Source organism: Emydura macquarii, unplaced genomic scaffold (genome assembly GCF_026122565.2).
Source record: "Emydura macquarii macquarii isolate MOO-44397 ecotype Brisbane River unplaced genomic scaffold, CSIRO-AGI_Emac_v2 contig_374, whole genome shotgun sequence".
NCBI lineage: Eukaryota > Metazoa > Chordata > Testudines > Chelidae > Emydura > Emydura macquarii.
The window spans coordinates 180162-197255 of record NW_027130511.1 but is presented as its reverse complement, the minus strand read 5'-3'; positions in this window follow the sequence as shown (position 1 = coordinate 197255).

Sequence of the window (17094 nt, the reverse complement as noted above, 5' to 3'; positions counted from 1 at the left end):
AGATCCGTATAGAACACCAGTTACATTTTACAATATCTGTTGTATTTTTAAAAAAGCAGCTCTCTCACTATATTCAGTAAATCTTCACCTTTCAGTTGACTGCATAGCACATACCCATGGAGGGAAAATCAATGTTTTACTAATAATATAGTTAAAAGGACAAAGTAATTTATTCCCCCCTAATAAGACACCCCCTGCCATCTTGGACTTTAAACATAGTACTCACAGATGATAAGACTAGCCTTTAGGAAGCTGTACTTTATTTCCTTTTTCTATTAAGACTGTGTTGTGATATACATCTTGCAGATATAATGGCTAAGTGAACTGTATGCATTGATGACTAATCTACCCTTCACAGTTTTTCATGAAGGCAAGGTTGTTCTTCGTGCACACCCTAAGTTTTTACCAGAAGTGGTCATAGATTTTCATGTAAACCAGTCTATAATTTTGCCAGCTTTCTTTCCCAAACCCCATACTCATGATGGAGAGACTATATTGCATACTCTGGATGCCAGAGGGGCTTTAGCCTTTTGTTTAGACAGGACCAAACAATTTAGACAATCCCAAAAGTGATTATTGCTTATGAAAGAAAAAGCAAGGGAAAACAAGTTTCTGTGCAAATACTTGCCAGATGAGTTAGATTATGTATTAAAGTAATGTATTAATTGAAAGGGCTGTCCTTTTCCCAGGAAGTTGGGACACTTTTTATTAGGTCAAAGGTGGTGTCTATGGCTTTTTCTAAAAATATTCCTTCAATACAAATATGTAGAATGTCAACATTTGTGTGAGTTCTAGCCACACATTTACTAAACACTACTCCTCAGAGTTAGAATCTACATTTGATGCAAAATTTGGCAAAGCAGTTCTACAGTACTTAGCCTGGGCAGTACTGACGCTATTAATCTCTCCCATGAGTGGGAATATGCTTAGGACACTCTAAAGAGAAATAAAGATTACTTAACTGTAAGCAAGGCTCTTTGAGATGGACTCTGCATATCCACATGCCCCACCCACCTTTCCTCACTACCTCGGAGTCCTTGTTCTCAAAGGGCTCAGGGGTATGTGGGAAGTAACTGAGGCAGCTGGATCACCACACCCTTTTTATACCCTTGCCCTGAAGCATTCTAAGTCCACTGAGGACAGGGGCAAGGGAGAAACATGAGCACTCCAATGGCTATTGCTAGCTAAAGCTCTACCATTCAGGCTCTCTGGTCAGGAGCATTCCATGAGTGTTAATATGCAAAGTCCATCTCAAACCTCAGTTACAGGTAAATAACGTTCATTTCCCCCTCAGCCTGGCTGGGGGCTGTTTCCAGCTCCTCAGAGCTCTGACTGGCAGCTACCCCCTCTCCCAGGCAGCCCCCTTCAGTGCCCTCCACTGTCATTCATGGAGGGAACTGAGATGAACCTACAGAAATCTGCTGTACTAGGCAGCTGCCTTGTCCACTTATAGCTAAAGCGGCCTCTGTCCTCTATGTATCCTATGTGTTTCCATTAGCTAAGAACAGTTTTTTAAATTGTATTTTACTTTTCTGTGTATATATGTGTTTTAAGTCACGTTTATGTGCTCTGTTCTTGCCATTTACTTTAAAAGGAAAAGAAAAAGCTAGGCTAACTGCAAAATAAGCAAGTTAATCTTGTAAGCTTTTTTGGAACAGGGTAAAGACCCTAGATTGAGCTAAGCATATCTGTGTTTCTTCTTAGCTTCATGTCATTCTCCATGGAGTTTTGTTTCTTCTAAATATATCATGAGGCGGGGGGACGAGAACAGGATGAGGGAACCATATATTTAAGTAATGCTGAAGTATAGTTATGGTCATAAAAGTGACTTTATCAAAGTAGTTTCTTCTCATTTTGCATGTTTGCTCCATCTACATTTGATCGGCTTAGTTCACCAACAACTAAACAGGTTTTTTTCTTCTGATGTCAGTGCAGTTGAGCGCATTTAGTTGCTGAAAGCTGTTTCATTCCATTCACAAACAGAGAAGCTGAATGCAGGTTAAGTTGAACAAGTGAAACCTGTGCACTGCTCTGTCCATGTGGCTGAGTTGCTTCCAGCCTTACTCCATGTTCCTTCCTTGTTTCCATGGTGTCCTATGTGGATATGTAACAGTATTTCCAGGGAACATGGGTCCTCTGACTCTAGTTCCACTATCATCATACACAGGGCAAGCTGGATGTAATTCTACCTCATGTATCATTGTTTGACTTGCCAGCTAAATTAAATCATTCCCTCTTCAATATGCTTATGTATTGAAAGCATAAGGGCATGCATTTTGTTCTTTACACTGGTTGCATGTGGTTAGGGTTGCCAATTTTGGCTGGATGTATTCCTGAAGGTTTCATCACATGACATAATCTTTAATTAAAGATTAATCGTTAATTCCTTGAGACTCCAGGACAATACTGGAAGGTTGCCAATCCTATATGTGGTGAGGGTGACATTCCTTGACTACATTTACACATCATGATTCATTACTGCTTGCCTAATAAAAGAAGAATAAAACCCTTAAGAGTTGTGGTGATATAACCTTTTTGGATGATAATGTATAAAGTGGTAAGAAGTATGCAGACTGATTTTTTTTTTTTTTTTTTAAATATAACAAGTTATTTTTTTGACCAGGATATCAATGAATGAAATACTTATTTGAAGCTTATTCCCAGCAAGGATACTCCAGACAAAAAATTGTTCCATTATGTCAAGAAACAGTATATATGACACTTAAGACATGAAAAGTTGACTCTTTGAAGACATGTTACACGTTGCTCTGGCATAATGGTATGACATAAGGCCACCTTTGCTTTCTTGGTTCTTTCAGTTTCTATCACAATTTTACTTAGTCTTGTATGAACACATATTTTATTGTTGACAAATAAGAGTATATTAAAATAGTTGCAAACCACTATAGCAGTTTATTACCAGGATACATTCATGAACTTTCTGAAAATGTGGTATTAAGCCTCTCCTCCCAGAGTTCTGAGTAGAGAGTTGGCAGGAAATCCTATTCCTGATATTCTGCCATTAGCTATCCTCCTGAATGCCACTCTACAAGATATCTCATGGCAGAGCCTTCACTCAGGCTGAAAGTTATGCCCAGGGGGCAGTATGGGTGCTTTCCCAGTACAAGCTTTCTCTGCATGAAATTAAAGTTGTTGTGATAGATCTGCGGATAAATTCCTGCTTTTCCACTCCAAGAAAAGGTGGGGGGGGGTGAAAATTTGAGGCTACCTAGCAGAGGGGAACCCTCATCATCGTGGCTATATAATGGCCAGATTCTTGACTGTGTCCAAGGAGGTGAGCTGAGATGCTAAGGTAATGCAAAGCTCACCTTTGTACTTCCCTGATCCTGGGCTGGTGGTCTGCTGGACAAGTACCATACCATAAGATGGTGCAGCTTGAAGATGTAAGCTTACATAGAGGTCTGGTAATGAGCTGAGAGTCTTTCTTTGAATCTTATTCTGAACAGACTGATACTCAGAACAGGTAAGGCAGAGTCAGTGGCACTATAAACTTACCCACCAATGTGCATGCATAAATTTGTGTAAGGAGGGAACACATCTCTGCTAGTGGAAAAGATAGTTTTGTCTTTATGGTCCACTGACTACATGATCACAACATCTTCAGTAACAAATGAAACTGAGCCCTGGTCCACTCTTACCTGGAGATTCGGCAGCAGTCGACGGGAGTTACGCAAATTACACAGAGTAGCTTGCATCAACTCCTGTCGACTGCTGTGCTTCCCTTCCGCGCGGCATCTTCATTGAACTGCGCCGACGGGAACCGCGTTCCCATCGACGCAGCACTATGCTACTTGAGGGGGTGGATTTACTCAGTCGACTTCCTGATCGATGGAGCGGGTCTTCACTGACCACTCAATCGATCCAGAAAGATCGATCTGGTGGTGGCGACTTTGCCACCTTCAGTATAGACATACCCTGAGATGAAGCTCCCAACTCATTCTGCATGTGCTACTAACACCAGCCATCAGACAGGAAACATAGGAGGTAGATGTAAACTAATGATCTAGATGTGAAGGGTTTCCTACTCCCCCAAATCAATCCAGTCCTCTGAACATGGTTTTTAATAACTTTCATAAGCGGCAGAGTTCCCTGTAAATTGGAAGCAGAGAATATTTAAAATAAGAAAGAAGGGAACCATCATTGTTTAGAGGAATTGTATTGCCCTGATTGACTGAATCTATTTCTCCTCTTTGAAAGTGGAAGGCTTTCATTTTACCATCACGTTGGAGAAGGAAAACCAACCAGATCTAATGTATTTTTCATAATCTCTGACAAGATTCATTTAAAAATGTCTCTTTGAATGCCTACTATTTTTATGTTTTTTAGCATCTCCTTTATAACCTTTGACTGATGGATTATGCATTCCCTTTATTCTCATGTGCATTACATCATTTCTTGTTTTCTTTATTTTAAACTAATTAACTTAATGATTTGGCTTAAAAAGATGTCTTGGAAACTGCTTTAGTATTTGTTTTGCACTAGAATTGCTCTATCTGTATTTGACCTGGACACTTAATCTTATAAAAGTCCATTTCTATTCCACCAAGGCATGATCTATTTTTATCTAGCTCTACTGTCTGGTTCTATTCTTTAACGCCGATCCCTTTTGGAAAGAGCCCTTTTCCAGGCGTAGTGCTGCTCCCATTTGAAGTCAATGGCAAAACTGTCATTGGCCTTAACGGTTCAGGATCAGGCTTCAAGGCTTCTTCTGTTTGATTGTACTGATTTCCCATTTGCGGAATGTGTCACATTTGGTCATTGTGCTTTCACCTGAGGCCACAGCAGCTTATCTATTTCTAATTTGTGTAGGTTCTGATTGGGTAGAAGCAAATGAAGAGTAGAGCTATTCGCTGGAGGGTAACTGACACTTTGGTTCAGGATGCAGTCTATGGCCTGATTCAACACTCCTGTTTCAGCTATTCATTGTCTTACAATGGCTGCAATTAATATCAAAGAGACTTAAAAACTACACAGAATTTCTTTTATTGTTCACCCTTCTCTTCCTGTTCATTGCTGTTTCCCTATCAAGGGATTCTTGGGCAGTGTCCCTTATCCAATCCTCCTCCTCAGGCTTGACTGAATCACTGTATCCAGTAGCTTCCTTTAGAGTTTGATCCTGTGAAGTGCTAAGGCCTAGCTAAAAAGAGCATTTTACCTATTGACTTCTACATGTACCCTTTAGACATCACACTCTGTCTCCCTTTTCTGGTTTTGGTCTCTTAAAGGTGGGACCCCCATTTAGCCCTATATTCACCATCTTTGAGAATAAACCATGTCTATGTAACACGGAGTTACTTTATCCTTTCTTTTGTCACACGCTCCTCCAATTTCAGCACTTTACTTCCATTTGATTCAAGCACTTAGTTTATTTTTTCCCTGATTGTATCAATTTATTGTAGGTTTTGTGTTTCTGCCTGAAGACTTTCATGTCTGCGATTCCCACATCCTTTTAGTTTATAATCGTTAGGACTTTCATTTTTTTCTTAAACATGTCATCTGACCCCTCCCTGCACGCTTTAATCCCTTGTGGGTTGGGTACAGAGTTTAAGGCTTTTTTAGCCTTGTAATGTGCTGCAGCTTCTAACACACACAAAATCTCAAATTTCCACAGCCAGCCAGGTATCTAGTCAGACTAACTGTGATGCTGGAAGATCAGGTGCCAGCTCATGCCAAGATCCCCATGTTTTCACTGAACACTGACAAATACATAGCTGGAATCAGTCTGGCTCACCTGTGTGTTAGTATTTGTTAAAATAGGTATTAGAGCTATAAGAATGTGTTCAGTGTTCAGACTTTATTGAATGCTTGTGAATTGCTACATGCATTTATCTCACTTATAACATCTGTATCCCGTATTCTAAGGCAATATTTGAGTGATTGCATTGTGATCCTCTCTGATTGTGTAAGTCACAAGACAATAGAGAGAGACATTAATTAGTATGAAGGGCTGATCTTCCACAGAAGGTGTTATGCACTTCCCAAAAGAGAGAGATCCATGGATATCAGAGAGATTATTGTGGTATGTTGCAACTGGAATTTCCCTATGTACTGTCAACAAGCGGACAAAAGACTTTTGTTGTTCTGCTCTCCTCCTGGTGAAGATGACTCATGCAAGTGGACTCCCATCAGCTGAGTGTGCAGCTCAGAGCACATGAAAGGAGGGGATAAAAGGAACTTGGTATCTCTGTGGATTTTGGGTGGGCAAAGTGTTTCTAGACCTAAGTGAGAGATCCCCAGCTGTTTAGCCTGGGTTAGCCCTAAAGGGCATTTAAGGCTATGTCTGCACTGCCATATAAACCCAGTATTAGTGGGATTTGAGTCATCTGACCCTGGATTAGAGAACCCAGGGCTTGAATGTCTACACCAATTAATCCTATGTTAAGTATCTTCTAACCCAGGCTCAAACCTGGGGCTCTGGCATCCACACTGCAGTACACAGAACTGAGTCAAACCAACCATATGCCAGACTCCTAGTACACTCCCAAAATGTGGCTGTTCTAGTCCTTTGTTCTGTCTACCTTACACATTACAGGAAGTCTGAACAGCCCACCATCACATTCTGCTGAGCAGTCACTTTGGTCTGTGTGCTTCCAGCTACCGAAGCCAGCAACATGGAGGAAGTGACTTTTGAAGAATTTCTGTTGCTTGTGCTTTCACTCCTGTGTCAGGAAATGGGCAGAGCTTCTGTGAGACACTGGTGGACATTTGAGATGTATTTTCTGACTCACTAAAGGCATTTGCCAGAGCTTATGACGGAGCAGGAGGACACAGACATGCCAGATGAAACTGGCTGATGCAGCTTATGATGCTAGGTACAGCTGCTGATGCCCCTTATGCAGACCATCACTTCTGGAGCAGGGCCACAAGCACAGACTAGTGGGATCACATTATCCTGCAGACCTGGGGTGACCAGCAGTGGGTCCTGAACTTTCTCATGAAGCAAGCTACATTACTGAAGCTTTGTGAGCAGATTGCCCTAACCCTCCAGTGTAAAGATACATACGTGAGGGGCAGCTATGCAGGTTGCTATAACTATTTAGAGGCTGGCTGCAGACTGCAACAGGTCCATTGCCAGCACATTTTGGTGTTGGAAACTTGACTGTGAGTAAAGTGGTGGCGGAAGTTTCTGAGGCAATTGGCCATGTGGTTTACCCCAAGATAGGTGGGCATAAAAGATATTCCTGAAGTAATTTCTGGATTTGAGAGAATGGGGTTGCCAAACTGGGTTGGGGCTGTTGATGGGACTCATGTGACCATAGTTTGCCCTCTTCAAGTAGCACATGAGTATATAAACCGCAAAGGGTGTTATGCCATTGTTATGCAGTGGTCAATTGATGAATGTTATGGTAGGTTACACTGGAAAAGTTCATAAAGCCTGGGTTTTTCACTGACTGGGCATCTACAGTTCATAGACAGGCCAGGACACTATTCCCACCAAATGATATTGTCATAAACGGAGTTACTGTCCCCATGTTGTTCTGGGGTCCCCCACTTATCTTTTTTCCTTGGCTTATGAAACCATATTCTGATTTCAGAGGCCCCCCAGCAAAAGACAGTTTGTTTACACTCTCAGCAAGTGTAGAATGGTCATTGGATGTGCTTTTGGCAGATTGAAATCCCGTTGATAGTGATTACAGACCCATTTGGATTCCAGTGTCATGAAGCCTGACCACATTACTGTGACTTGCCGTGCTCATCACAATCTTTGTGAAGCCAGAGGTGAGCCATTTCCCCTTAATGGCCCATTGGTGGCAAGGGGCTGCTGAATCAATACCCTCAGCCACAAAGTGCACCTACCGCCTCTGGAGCTGGATGCACCTGGGCAACAGAAATCAGGGATGCTTTGTACTTCCACTTTATGGACCTGCATGGTCCAATGGAAGAGGGAGAAGAGTACGTTTATGAATGTGCTGGGGGGGGGGGGGTTGGTGTTGTGGATTGACTGATTGACTTGGGGGTGTGTCAGTGCTTGGGGAGTGATGAGGGCATTCATTGCCATGCAATGTACTTAGGACTTGACTACTTATCAAATGGGGGTCTGAGGACTGATTCATAGTATGGATTGATGTAACAAACTGTATTGAGGAAGATTGTTTTCATACTCATACCTAATTGTCCCATATCATATGTTTACCTTTATTATTTACATTCACATTGTATAAACACCAGTCACATAACCTTAAAGAAAAACAAACAAAAAACAAAGTTCATGAAGAAGTGTAAACAGTTAAATCCTGTACAAGACATAAACCCACTACTGTTACATGGCCCTGGGCCCCTGTTCTCCTTTCCCTGTTTCCCTGGCACTTGGCACCAGAGGGGATCAACAGAGAGGGGCTGCACAGGGAAAAGTTGTCTGATTGAAAGGGCTACCCACTCATGGAGTTTTCCGAGCTGTTTCTGGACTGCATCACAGGGTACCCTGGAGGGGACACAGGTCATGAGGTGGATGATACAGCAGGAGCTGTTACTCTTCCTGTGATTAGTGATATCAGCTGCTCATACAGGTCTTTCTGCTGACCTCTGTCTTCCTCCCTTAGTAGGTGTTCCTTATTCAGGAACTGAGAAGCAAGCGCCTGCTCCCACTGAAATCCTGTCCTTGAGCTGTGCAGCCAGCCTCAGACTTTCCTCATGCTTCTCTACATGCCTTTGCTCTAGCTATAAGTCACTCTGGCTTTGGTACTGGACCAGCTTGTTTGCCCAGCCAGAACTTCAACCATAAGTTCATGGAAATGCTTCCTTTTGGAACGGTCCAGGAAGGTACATTGGCCCAGGCTTCTGCTGCAGAGTGGGCCAGCTGTCAAGGTACTGCAGCCAGTAGGGGTTGAGAAGCCTGAAACAGGACAAGACATAGAGGGCTTTTTGTCTCACTTAGCTCAGTGCAGGAGCACAGAAACAATCCCTGTGAAATTTCTAGGATATAAAATGTCACTTTTCCAAACTGACATTCAATTTGGGATGCTTCAGACCACGTAAACTCTCTCGACAGAGTCTGGGTAATTGCAGTGAAAGAAGTGCAGAGGCAATGGTAAGTTTTTTTTTTTTTTTTTTTTTTGTTTGTTTGTTTGTTTTTTTAAAATTTCAAAGCTGCTTCCCCCCCCCCCCCACACACACTCTTCTGTCCCCAAAATTGCAGAACTACTGGGAGTAGGGAGCAGTCAGTGGTCATGCTACAAAAGCTTTTACTATCATTTCAGGTCTTTCACATGTTGGAGGACATAACAGTTCTTTTGGTGCTCAACTGGCAAAGGGAGATGTTACTTCAAGCTGCCAGTGGGAACCCAGCAGTTCATGCAGCATATGGTGATTGAACTCTGTTTCCGTGTAGTTTGTTACCTCATTGAGTGGTTGCAGAGCAGTGTACTTATGGGCCTGGCAAATGTAAGGTGGTTATTTTTAAGAAACAGAATTTCCCTAGCAAAAATCTGTCTTTCCAGTAAAAATTCACTTTCAAGGTGGTTTCATTGTTTGCATTTGCTGGACACTATTTTGAACTCTGCTTGGTGAGAAGTGTGGGAACAGGAAGGGAGAGCCCATTGTATTTTATTTGTATATCTACGTTTAGGTGCTTTAACCTTGTAAATAACTTTCTGGTTATCTTTTCCTATTTAATAAATTTTTAGGTAGTTTATGATAGGAGTAGCTACAAATGTTGCTTTTTGGTGAGATCTAAGGTGCAACTGACCTGGGGTAAGTGACTGGCCCTCTAGGTTTGGATGCTACCTGAATATTGCTGTGATTCTTGGTGTAAGGGACAATTATCACAAAGGTATGTTCACCTGGGTGATGAGAGAGCTCAGAGCACAGGCTGTGACTCCATGTTAGGGCTGTTATAGCGCCTGAGAAGTTTACACTTGATTGGTTTTGAGTTCTGTATTTCGATGTCACCAACCAATTTGCAGTTTGTTCCTAACCATCTGCCATGAGGCTGGTACTCACGGTCTTAAGTCACTGTGGACAGCATTATGCTACCTATCCTTGTCAACGTCGCTGAGGAACCCTTTAATATACTAGAGAAATCCTCTGGCTTTTTACTCTGCAGATTAACTGCAGCTTTGTAGGCCTCATTTCATGACCACTGACTTTGTGGCTCTTATGTTAGTCAGAAAAGAAAAACACACAGAATTTGCCATTCATCACCACAGCACTGTCAGTTGGGTCCACTTTCATTGTTTCTGGCAAGAAATAATACCTGATGATAAAATAAGAGACTCCGTCATTTTGTAAAGTAACAGCAACAGATTTAACTGCAAAAAGGCATAGACTATACCAGTGATGGTGATAATCAAGTAAGGCTGTGAGTGAACATACAGTGTAGACAGGAGTTTTTACCTGGAGAATCTTATTTCTCATAAAGATGTACCATGTGGGCCAGATCCTAACATGGTGCAAGGTTGATTTGGTGTTGCGGTAGGAAGGATGGTCGGTCTGGTGGATAGGTCGTTGGACAAGGGCTCGGGGAAGAGCTGGGTTCACCTCCAGGCTCATGGAAAGATTTCATGTGTGAACTTGAAGTCACTTAATCTACCCTGTGACTCAGTTCCCCATTTATAAAATGGAGGTAATACTTCCCTACCACCCAGATATGCAGTAACAATAAAATCTGTTAAATTTTATGAGACATTCAGATTCTACATTGAGAGCCTTATAACTTGCTGTCTAGATAGACAGATATAGTCATCTATGTCAATTTACAGCAGCTAAGGAGCTGGCCCTAGTTAAACAGGAGTAAAAGGGAAGACATTAGTATGTGACTCAGCTATGATGGATTTATACCAGTGTAGATGAGAGCAGAATTTGGACCTTTAAGTTATTTTCCCCCTTTTTTGTCATATTCATTCAAACAATCTCAGTCACTTTTGGCCCATTCAATACAATGAAAAGGCCCATAATTTTAAAATGTCCATTTAAAAAAAGGCAAATGGATTAACACAATACAAAAATCCATCCCATCCAAAGGCTAGCTAATCTGACACTTCAAGATGCAATCCTAAATTTCCTCATCAGACACCTTTAAGTAAATAGTCGATGAGGAAAGAAAATGTTACAACACAAACAGACAAAGCTTAATATTCTAATTTTTTTACCATTGGGCAAAAAAAGTGATGGTCCAAATAGCTTAATGCAACTTGATTTTCACATTTGACACACACACTTTTGCTCACCTAATTTTCAGCCTCTGCAGTCTGACAGCTTTAGCAAGTCTCCATATTAATTTAGAATTCCATATATGTCAGACAAACCTCAAACCTAATGTTTATATCAACTCTAATTTGCTCCAGATTTTTTTTTTTTTTTTTCATACCAGGGACCACACAAAAGCTTTTTTTAGATTTACTTTATTTTTTTTTCCCCTAAGCTTCTGGTACTCAGTAAATCATAGATTAAAAAAAAAAAAAAAAAAAGCCTTTCCACAGTTGGTGGTATTTCTCATTGAATAATAACTTCTCTTACTTAGATAAGTTGTTCTCTTCCCTTTCTCTGTCCCCCCATGGATAAAATATTTTATCCACAGTACTGTAGTTCAGAGATTATGTGAATGCTGTCTTCATTTTATTTCCCATTTCATTTCACATATGTATTACAAAATATAGTACACACACACACCAATCTCCATATATATATATATATATACACACACACAACCACAGCAGTCATAGCACCTGGGAAAAAATAATTAATGAGCTATCTGATTTCTTCTACTTCTTGGTAATTATGTATAGGTCTTGGTGTAACACTGCAGCCGAAAACTCTTCTGATGTCTCTCCTTGTTAGGGAACATTAAGGGAGAAGCCGGATGGTGATCCTTTCAAGTTAATTAGTAGAGGCTGATGAATATAGCCCAAGTTGAGAATTTAGAGGCAAAGGATGAGATTTACAAAGCCAACAAGAAGTTTTCTCCACACAACTGTCCTCAAAATGAACATTGTACAGAAAGTGGGACTAATGAGTGCCTTACCAAGTCCCTAATTGGACAAAGCACCCATTGACTTCAATTTTTTTTTAAATTAGAACAAGGCATATTATTGTTTTAAATAAAAAGATAGCTGAATATACACACAACATATAAGGGGAGTTGGAGAGGCTATTAATATTCACCCTTTCTGGATGGATGTGCCAAGTTGTGACTCAGTGAGTTAGTGTATGCTGACAAGTGATAACTAATTGCTTATTGAAAATGAAGATTACAAAAGGAACAAAGTAGGAAAATAATAAATAATTATAAAAAAACAAAAGACAAACTATTGGCTGTTAAAACAAAACAATAAAACCATCAAGATTTGTTTTAATGTTTAACAAATACCACAGTTAGCAACAGTAGAGAAATATAATTGCTAATTTATAAAGTTTTTCATCACTGCCAAAGAGACTTTACAACTTAATGAAACATAATAAAAATAATGTCCTCTTAAAATTAAAATGGATACAAACAAGTGGGCCCATTATCAAAGAAAGGTGCAAAGGAATGAGGGAGCAGGAGTAGGTATCGAATACAATGTAAGGCCATCAATGTTCAGAATAAAAACACCTTTCGAAATAAGGATTGAGGTTTTGATTTTTTTTTCCCCAAAAGGTGCTCAGCATTGATCTAACTGTGTTTCTGTCGAAGACAATGGAAGTTTTCCATTGACTTCAGTGAGAGCAGAGTTAAGCCAATGCTCAGCACTTTTGAAAATCCCACTCATAAGCACTCTTTGTTTGCTTTTCAAATGGGGAAGGATAAATTGAGTCAGAAATTAAAGAATTGAGTTTAATGCCATAAATCCACCACAGCAAGAGCATGATATTCATAAGGTTATTGTCATAATCTTTAACAGTGAGATTAATTAGCCATCGGAACAACTTATCAAGAGTTGTGGTGGATTTTCCATCATAGACAATTTTTTAATGAAAATTGGATGTTTTTATCCCAAAGTTCTGACCTTGGAATTATTTTGGGGAAGTCTATGACTTGTGTTATAGAGTCAGCCTAGATGATCACAATGGTCCCTACTACTCTTGAAATCTAGGAATATACACTAATGAACAAGCCAACATAAAAATGGTAGTTGTTGAAATATGGGCAAATTTTATCTCTTGCCATTTGTGTACAACAACCATTGGCTTCAGTGAAAGTTGTGTATGTATCTCTGAAAGTAGAATTTAGCCCTTAAAGGGGTTTTAATGACACTTCTACATTCTTCTTTGTTTAATAAAGATTTGCTGCATAGAGAGCTCAGTGGCATGCTAGATAGTTTAAGACAAATTTAGCCTCCTTTTTCGAACATCAGTTAACATATTATATATACTACTTTGCACATACATATTGCCTTTCATCCAGGGTCATGAAGCACTTTAAAAATCTGAGTTTATTAATCTTACCCACCATCCTGTGAAGCAGATATTATTCTACCTATTTTACAGGTGAGCTGATGGAGGAAAATAGTGAGGTTAATAACTTTTCTCCATGATCACACCAGAGTCAGTGACAGATGCATGAATATAATTTAGGGGTCTCAAATTCTATTCCCTTGCTCTAAATGACTTTAATATCTCATTTTTTAAAAATGTGGCTGTTTAGATGAGTTCAAAATCTGTTTATAAAAAGTGGCTCCTATTCCTAACCTACAGAAATGGTATTTGCTGCTTAGAAAATTTCTAAATGTGCACAATCCTACAGGAAACAGATTTTCAAATAGCCATCAGTGAAACAAAGAATTCATTTTCAGGATACTAAATGGGTACATCATGTACCTTTTTTATCATTATTTTAACTATGCACCCGGACCTAATACATGGACTGAAGCCATATAGCAATATGGGAGAACCAAGCCCATAATATGTCTTGTCTAAGTTTCTAACAGAGGTCTGAGTCCCTTGAGATTTACATGGTTTGATTAAAAAAAGAAAAGGAAAAAAATAATAAACTCTAATGGAAACCATATTTCTGCTATATTGCCAGGAGAGATTACAGTATCATTCAGAGTACTACATATCTCACTGAATGGAAAGAGGGCATAGGCAAGGAAAGGGTTTGGGGAGGAAAAAACCCAAAGCTACATTTCATTTTATATCTTAAGATATAAATGTTTGAAAAAAATTAAAAAGGCTCATTTTCATTTGATGTGAAAAATAGATCTTTCATCTTCTGGCCCCAGCAAACATTGGAAAACCTCATACTCCTGGCATGGACTTCTAGAAAAGAGGTAATTGCTGGGGGGGAGGGGGGAACTCTCCTACTGTAAACCCCAGAAAACAACCTGAAAAAAAAACCATATTTTTAGCACTCTACTTAGAAGCTGAATAATAATTGGAAGGTTGATTTGCTCATGTGTCCCCTAAAGACTTTGTGGTAAATTCCAACTGCCTGTGATGAATGCTCCTGATAAATATAGAATGGCCAATCAGTTACAGAGGCTGAATTCTGCAGTTAGGCAACTTGGCTACTGAGTAATTCAGTAGTTTTATACTCCACCCGTCTTGTTGTAGAGCTGGTTGGGAATTTTTCAACATAATGGGGTTTTTTTGGTCAGAAAATGCTAATTTGTCAAAACTGAAATGTTTTGATGAATCTCTTGTTAGGAAGGTTTCTAATATCCAGGATGTAATGTCTAATCAAAACTGGAGAGAGACCCCAGAATAACTAAGTCTAGTGCTTAGGGCACTCACTGGGATGTCTATCTCAATCTCTCTTGCTGGAAGTTTCCATTGTGTATAAATTATTAAATATTCATTGGGATAGAGAAAGAGTCTAAATTTTATGGCTGGTGGATAAGGCACTCATCTGTGTTGTGGGAAACCAAGGTTGAGGTCACTGCTCTGAGTCAGACCACTTGCTATTGGGGGGTGGGTTGATCTGTTTTTACAAAAATTCAAAAAGTCTTGGTTTCATCCTGATGTGGAATGAAACCTGGAAAAATGTTGTGAAATAGAATTCTTGTTTTCTGATCAGCCCTATTTTGTTGTTGCTGTATTATGTCTTTTACAGTGGATAATTTTAACTATAGTTTTAGGGCTACAACTCCCCTAGGTAGATTGTTCCAGAGTAGGGGACTGTGGCCTCCACGAAGATGTGCACAAAAACATTTTATGAAGTTCAGAAACATTTCAAATGTCTCATAGGTTTCATGAAACTCAGAATGTTTATAGGTTGTCCCCATCCTTGTCTTATATTTTGGGCTTATGTTAGCTTTGTCCAAAAGAGTGTGAGAAAACTATCCAATGTGCAAAAAGCTACTGAAATTTACAGTACAATCTACAAGATAGTTCAGTTTTGGTTTGAAACTCAGAGCCTTGTTCCTCTTGAATTATCCTAAATCACAACAGGTGCATTGTGTCATTGAGAGACCGCATAAGTGCTAGCGTGGATGAATTAGCTTGGATAAAATAAGAACTGATCCACTGCAGTATTTTTCCATTCCGTCAAGCCCTACTTTTCTGTTTTCTGCAATCAGTTCTTCCTATGCAATAAATCCTTTACTGGTTTCAGATATTCTGTTTGCTCCAGGCCTCTCTTCACCTTGCTGCCACTGAACAAAATCTTAACCACACCACACCCATCTGACACTTCCAATACTGTTTGTACTTGCCCCGTTCTTTCAGGCCATTTTAGATCTCTCTGATGGCAACTGACTGTCTGAAAGGCATGTATGTGCATGTGTGAGTGTGCATGCATCAGTGTGGGGTCCTTGTCCCAGTTAATTTAAAAAGACATTAAATGGAATTTGGACTTCAATAATTGATTTTGGGTGTGGGGGTATTTAGAATCTTCAGGGTCTAGTCTTCATTTCTACAAAGGCCCCTTGCCTCTGTTCTAGAAATAGAAAGGTCATTCAAGTGTAACTTATGCCCATTTTACTGTCCCTTTACACTGCAGAGTGGTGCAAAAAGATCTTGGCATAAATGAGTCCTTCCATCTATAAAGCAATCTAACTTTTCAAAAACATCTTCATCCTTCCTGAAGCCTCAGGGTTAAGAAGCAAATGGACAAGTTCTCTGCTAACAAACAGAGCAGCAAAATGCATGGATTGCCACTGGGTTATGATTTTATCATACATACCCTGTAACGGGAGCTAACTGTCAGCCAAGATACAATTAAAGCACAATAAATCACTCAAGTAAAAGTATTACTACGGTAAGGTGCATTCCAGTCTTCACATCACGTAAGTACTATATTGTCAAATACAAGAGGTTTCCATGTTACACTCATTAGGGACTGAAATGATTCCATAGCAGGCTTGTTACAAGCAGTTAAATGTCTAATAGAGGAGCTCTTACAACGCTGCACTTAGCACAAGAGCCATTGCTCTAAAATCTGCAAACTCCAGTAGTGCTGAACTGTTTTACAGGAGACGCTGTTTTACAGTGTAACTTTATTTCTATCATTAGAACTTCAAAAGGATGTTTGATTAAAGTTACAGGGGAATGACAGAAAAGCTGTTCCTTTATTCTTTGGTCCTCTCATGCTTTCCCACATTTAGTGAGTGAGGAAGGGACCAGAGATATTCAGCAAATGGCTGTCAAAATATACATTTCTTATCTGACACATTCCATGGCAAGCAAAGAATTGTGGTGCTTTCTGATTCTGGTATTTAATAAAACCTGGCATTCACACAATACACTACATGAAGTATTACATAGTAGTGTGGTAATTTCCAGTTCAAAGCTTTAGTCAAGAAAACAAAACACATACAATGCATTTTAAATAGAAAAGGCATTTGTCTTTAAACTAACACTCTGGCCCCTAGCTTAGGGCTCAGTTTGAAGGATTCTGAGCATTCTCATTTCCATTCAGCAAATCACTTAAACCACTTGTTTAACTTTAAGCAAATGAATGGTCCCATTGAATTCATCTGTCATTGAATCCCTGGGATTGCTCACATGCTCAAAGTTAAGCATGTGCTTAAGTACTTAGCTGGCTTAGGGCAACATTGCTCAATATCCTGTAGGTTTGAGCATGTATTTAGGCTGTTGTCAGGTTTCCAAGCTGAATATGAAAGGACGTGTGTAAAGTGTCATATGGGAGTAACAAAATGGTAAACAATACCTTCCCTATTGTAGCCAATTTAATGAAGAGTAAGGCTACAAAAAAGT